The 6,805-nt window shown below is 35.7% G+C and overlaps 1 protein-coding gene across 1 annotated transcript in view; it reads left to right on the top strand.

Annotated features, from left to right (window-relative positions):
• Positions 1 to 417: 417 nt before the first annotated feature.
• LOC113496895 (protein windpipe) overlaps positions 418 to 6,805 on the top strand; it is a 48,916-nt gene continuing 42,528 nt past the window's right edge. The window contains exon 1 of the mRNA XM_026876279.1: positions 418 to 693. The gene's annotated coding sequence lies outside the window, so the exon portion shown is untranslated. The remainder of the gene's footprint in view (positions 694 to 6,805) is intronic.

The raw sequence follows: 6,805 nt of genomic DNA, 5'->3' as shown, positions 1-6,805 counted from the left end.
ACCGTATTCCAACTACACAACACAGTGTTAATCCACCTACAGCGTGTGTCGTTCTGTGTGTAATTGGTGTACAGTATATTTCTATTACACATTCAGTGACCGAGTATCTAGTCATTATATTCACGCGATGTTGCGGTCAATGATTTCAGCGGTTTTTGCTTTTTGCAGGTAATTTGTTTGCCGAAATTATCCCGTATCATAGACGGTCTAACTGCAGAAGAAGTTCTAGAAAAGTCATCGTTTTTAATGGCGCTGTTTTAAGGTTCGTAATTGTTGCAACTACGTAGTTACTATTAACTTGTACTATAATCGTAATTATTTCTCCAAGCGTTGGGTATCGTATCGATACTATGTGCAGTGGCGATTATGCAGTGTAGTGTACCCCTATACTGTGTCTAGTGGTGAACACGCGTCGAGTTTCGGAATCAGCCGCGGCGTGCGACGGACGGACGGCCAGCCAGTCCGCACCGAACCATCGCATCGACACCACGCACCGTTCACACGGACGTGCACACTTTAGCGTGATAACTTTAAAAAAAAAGCCGGCCGTGCTTCAAAAGTGACAGTGCGACAGTGACCGGAATTGAGTGATCCGATTTTTTTCCTCCCGAGGACTTGAATTGCAACGTGCATTCGACAACGAATTGAAATTACAACGATACGATTTTTGTAACAATTTGCACGATATCATTGGTAAGTATTTTTAAACAGTTCTTTGCAGTTAGGTAAAAAGTTGTTACACTTGTTACATAGGCTGTTTTAATTGGAACACTTGGTTAAATAAATTTGCAATTCCTCAATAGGTCATCAACTACCTATGTAGGTATTTCTATTGGACCTGCTTACTTTATGACATAATTTTATGATAAACCGATGCTCGGATGTTTTTAGGAAAGTCTTAATTTGCATTTCATTACGTATCAAATTAATATGCGTAGAACGACAATTAAATTAAATACGATCGAAAACTTCACACGTTTTCAAGGTTTACCGACAGTTCGTTTGTTTCCTATCGTTTATTTTTTCTTCATTTGATGGCTGCGTGGATCCGAACAGGTTTGGTTATGACATGATAAATCAATTCAGCGTGTGTATATCGTAAATTGCTGGAGGGTATAATTAAAATATTCGAACTACCGATTAATGGTATTGTCTATGGCAATCTAACACCGCCTAACAAATATCTTATCGCGAATCGCAGCCGGCGTAAAATACTAAACCTAGCTACCTACCTAGGTATATAGAAACTATACGTTTTATGATTGCATTTAACGATTTCCTTGCGTTGAGTTCATGTACCTTCTCTTGGTAGTTAACTGTATCTGAATTTCTAAGTAATTTTAATTATAACTGCTGATGGGCATTCCTTGGCCTTTGAGCGAATTTTAGATGTTCATTGAGTATCGGAAGAATTTGTAGGAGTTTACATGACGGTCTATCTGTCAATCATATCGTAACTAAATTATTAATTGATCAAATGAATTGCGACTAATTTACTACCTACGTAAGTGTATTTAAAATGTATACATATATGTTTTTTTATTAACTGTCACTTTTGTTTCTTTTTTTCACAAAACTTAATTAACCAAGACACTTATTGTTTTTAAGTTTTACAATGTAACAAAGGACAGTTGTTTAAATAAAACCTCTATTGTTTTATTTTGACTAAAATATGTTATTTCAATGAAACCCAGAACATACAACAAAACATACACATTTATAAGCCAAATAAAGATTTAAATTTGCATAAACTGTTGATTGCACGGTGTTCTGTGCCGGCGGCAGCTGCGCTCGCGCACCTTTGCGCTATCGTCGTAATAGTGATGTGATTAGTATCGATTACGATTAACCTTCCAACCGCAGCACTACTCTAGCTAACTTCCTTATTTAAATTGTGTATTATGTTTTGTGTGGTCTTCACGTCAGACTATAGTATATTTTTTTCATCGCTTTTGTGTGAGACTGCTCCCAGCTGATGCCCAGATGACGCCGGGTTATTGTCATGTTACGTGACTTTGCACTTGACACGTATCAATTGGCTGTTGCACTTTTTTAATATCTTTTTAAAATTTCCTGATTTAGACGTTTCTGATCAGCCAAAATGCCCAAATGGAAAAAGTGCTTACGCAATTTGCGACCGATTTTTGCATTTTCCTGTGGATGTGGATTACCCGAAGACCCATCACGTAAAAGCAACTGTACGATATTATACCAAAGAATCAAAACATGATTTACCGGAGAAACGCCATGTCGACATCAACATAATTGTGTCTGAACCTATGAACGTGACACCAAGGTTCAAAGGTACTCATGACTTGCGTGATATGCTTACAATGAATCACCTACACAGTTAGAATTTAATGTCCCTACAATAGGTAACTTTCAGTGAACAATACGATTTCTGGTTTAGAAATAGATCGCCGTAACTACGACGTGTGATGTAACTTCCCAAAATATTTACATTCGGAAGAAACAAATGAAGTTCAAGAGCTAGTGGCATTTGAAATATTAATTATAATTTCTACCGACGCTTGACAACAAGACAATGTCGTATCGAACATCTGGAGTTTCTCGAGTGTCCATGTTGTATGGAAGTTCAGCTGTTGTTTCCAACACCCATAATTGTTGCGTTCATACACGAGCGCCATTTATCTCACGCAAACTACGAGTGCAGGACGCAGTCCATCACAAATGTTATCAGACAAGGCCTTTTGAGGAAAAATGACGCATTCATTACATATCTAGGTGAATGTTTAGTGAATGTCGCTTCGGCTTGTTGACTGGTAGCGGTACAATTTGCTCACCCGTTCGGAACAAATTAGTTTTTGCGAAAACAAACTCCTACCTCATAAGATTGTTGGTCTAACAAAATATTGTGGCAAAACTGTAAGTAGATGAAATAAAAAATATTCACAAGCGTCGATTTGGAACGGAAAGTCAAATTACCGGTAATAAAATTTTGAATTGCCATGATTGCAGACTAGGCGATGATTCTTCGCTATGATTATGTTTGCCGATACGCTGTTTTTTATACAATGTACTTTAAAAATATTTAACCATTGTACGATTACCTCCAACAACATTTGAACAGCAAAAACTGATTACAAAACTTTGTTTGAAAATATTTTGGTTATGGTGTGGCAAAAGAAGTAGGAAATACCGCGACAAAAGCTGGCAATTAATTAAAAGACGGTTCTTTTTCTGTAAAAAATGTTACACCATTTGAGGATAGCTTGTTGATCCCAGATGTCGTTTACAAATTGTTAGACAAATTCTTGGCTTACGACAGTTTACTTGGCATAAAATCTGATTCTATTGCAACAGCGAGACTTAATCCTTAGTTTGAAAGTATCTCTAAATGCACAATAGCAGCAATAAGGAAAGAATAACGGTTGAACAAAAATGTGTTTTCACTTAACCGTATCAAAGTGAACATTTTCGAATTAGCCATATATGGTAATGCACGAAGTTAACGTCTCTGGCGAGCCATTGCTGCCATTGCTTTCCATTCGCCGATGCTGTGATAATAGCCGGATGGTGAACTGTTGCTATGCCATGACATGCCTGAACGTTTGCATATTCGGAAACATACTTCACTTAGAATTATTATTTCGTTAGATACGGATGCCTCTAGGTCAAACGTTGCTTCATCTTTATCATCATCGGATGTTGTTCTTGATAAAATATTATCAATGCCCTTTTTGATTAATTAACTAATTTGTTTTGTAAATGTTACTTCGATTGACATTCATTTCGATAAACTGATAGTAGGTTCCGGTTTTTAGGTATCAGGCAATTCAATTTCTAAACGTCTTTGATGTTTTTGCTGCACTGCATCAGTTACATTTTCATTGTTATTTACATTAGCAAACAATGCAAATTGACGACTGTAGATTTTGCATAAGGTCTAATTCAAAGTTCAAATAGACTCCACAAGGTCATGCCAAATTTTATTTACCGTCTTAAATTATATATTGAATTACTGCATACTCGTGACCAGTCATTTATTTATCGATTACCCACATTAGCTGTCACGATTGTGTGACTGAGAACTAAACCCCGATCCACAGTTTGGTTTAAACTTAGCAGGATTTGAATCGTGTTTAATATTCCAGTGGTAATAATAAACATCTATCGTCGAAGCCACGGCGAGTACTTCTATGACATCGATCATATTTTATCGCGCCCGTTGACGATTACTAATGCGAGCCGTTTAATTCTGTCATTGTCAATTTACACTCGATGTAAACCAAACACCTTTCCTAATGTATTCACCGTTATATTACGAATGATAATTTATTGCTAGTTAACTGTACACGTCATTACAGCAGAATTTAACATGCTTTGAGATTTAAAACTCCATTTATGATCTTTACGTGAAACGAGCGTATCTGTAACCGTAACTTACAGTGTAATGTCACGAGCCAAAAGATATTTTATCTGAACGCTGAATGCAGTGAAAGCACGCCTACTTTCACCCCCCAGTTTGATATAATTTGGCCCGCGAATTTGTATCAACACTTGAGCTTGCGCGGTGCAAAAAAATGGTGTCATTAGGTCTTCATCCGATGAATAATGTTAGGTATTGTAGATCGCAATCAGTAAGCTACAGTTTGAAGTAGATCAGAAATTGTTTGAGATACTGGTTATTAATATATTGTCTGTCCCACTGCTGCACTGCACAGTCATTAATCCACTTGTGTATAGAACTATGGACTAGTATTGATGCTTGTGTACGTACCTGTATTGTTATCTGACGTCCCCAGTGGCCACAACAGTGTACTGTAAACCTATTTTATTATGAGCTATAACTTACCGAGAGCTAAAATATTATCTGGTTATAATAACGCTTGTTTCTTGAAGTAGGTGGACTCTTGTCCACAGATTGATATTCTTAGTTTTATCTACTTATTATGACTTCATGTCATACACGAGATGAGGGCGTGTATCAAATATTTATCTAACATGTTAGATTGTCTTTGTAATTATTAGCATGTTTAGCCAATTTGTCGCTCTTTTTTAACAGAAGTAAGCAATTAGGTAGAAATGCTTAAAATAAATTAGTTATAGAAATATAAAAATCAAAAGGCTTACAATTTATTGTTTACAATAAGTAGGCAACGAATATAATAATTTTGCGAAGTCATAGATTCGTTAACTCGATAAAATTAAATGAGTTCCGAATCTACTTTTTGCGAATCAAAAATTAATTTATGGATTCACTCTGCGCGATGTTCTAGAAAGCTCATCATATTGAATTAAAAATGCAAACTAAGTCGGAATAATCAAATATTAAGAAAAAACAAGTGTCAAGGTTAAAAGAATCTTGTGACTTCCTGTGCTAAAATAGAAAGACGTCTTTCTCTCACCTACTTGGCTATTATTAGTGGATACAGCTGTGTATACTGCACGGTAATGTTTAATTTCGTAATCGTTAGAATGGGTTGTGCCCGTATCTAATCTGATTAACCTATCAATGGTACTAGGACCCATTGTTTCAGGTCTCGTTCTATCGTTTGTGATGTCACCGAGTGTGCTACATTCACGTATAAGAGCATTGTTTGGGACTGTTCGTAGTACTAGTGTTTTAAACGTAAATGCTGGTTTGTTTGAGGTGTTAACGAGATTTTGATATTGTGAGAAATCTTATCTTCCATTGTTGGGAGTGATGTCAAGACGAAGAGTATGAATCTGAGTTTTATTAAGTACTGACGGTAACGTAAAATGCTGTCAAGGTCAAAGTTTTAAAGTTGTTCGGTCCACTGTATTATGTAACCAAGTATCAAATTATTACCTAGTAGCACCTACAGCACTAGGTTCTTAACGCATTGTTCAGAACTGAAAACAACTAATTTCATATAATTTGACGTGATAATAGTATGTTGTAGAATAGGTGAAGTAATCTTGTCAAAATTAAGCTCCATTAGCTAACCTTGGAAGCCTAAAAAATAATCTAGAATTACATCAAAACTTAACTCAACAGAATGTTACAACTAATTATTTAATTTTAGAACGACTACACAAACGCATTTCATTTTCATATCTATTAGCTACCAGTATTTTAAATGACGTTCCAAATTTAAATGAAACGATGTATGTAAAGAACGATTTGACGGTTAAATTAGTGTTGTGCGCAACGCGTGACTGGGCTTGTATGGGCCCATTCACTAAGGTGCGTAAATAGGACATCTCTAGTAAAGGTGCGCCGGCTTAATGGGTCATATACCATTATGTGATTGGGCGACGCAGAAGCCATTGTAATTGTCACAAGGGTATTGTGTAACCGAATAACTTGTATTATTATGAAGAAGTGACCAATCGTTGTATCCCAGATCCCGGTCTACTTACATAGAGTTCTTACAATGATTGTAAAAAATAGTATCGATTATTGCTTTAAACTCGATTATTACATTACGATGGTTCTCTAACTTATAATTTGTTTGGAATATTAGTGAATCGCCCGATAAATGATCGTAACAAATTTAAATTTGCGGAAAATTCGGTACTAAAATCATGCTTTACGAATTTTACAGAATTCCTTTCAATTGTCAAGTGTTCAATCAAACAAACAATACAAAAGGCTGTTTGATTGTTATCTAAAACATTTGTTCGTTTTATCAAAGTGTTGGAAAATCCCATATTCTGAGAATTTAATTTACGTAAAATTTCAATTCAAAAACAAGAGCCACTTAAGAAATTTTGTGGATTTAGTATTTTGCATACATAATCACTAGTCCATTGATATCATATTATAAACTACACATCTAAAATAATCTCTATATCGATAAAAAATATATCTGAACAT

This window comes from Trichoplusia ni, chromosome 8 (assembly GCF_003590095.1).
Source record: "Trichoplusia ni isolate ovarian cell line Hi5 chromosome 8, tn1, whole genome shotgun sequence".
Taxonomy (NCBI): domain Eukaryota; kingdom Metazoa; phylum Arthropoda; class Insecta; order Lepidoptera; family Noctuidae; genus Trichoplusia; species Trichoplusia ni.
The sequence above is the reverse complement of the archived record's forward strand: the minus strand, read 5'-3'. Positions and strand labels throughout refer to the sequence as shown.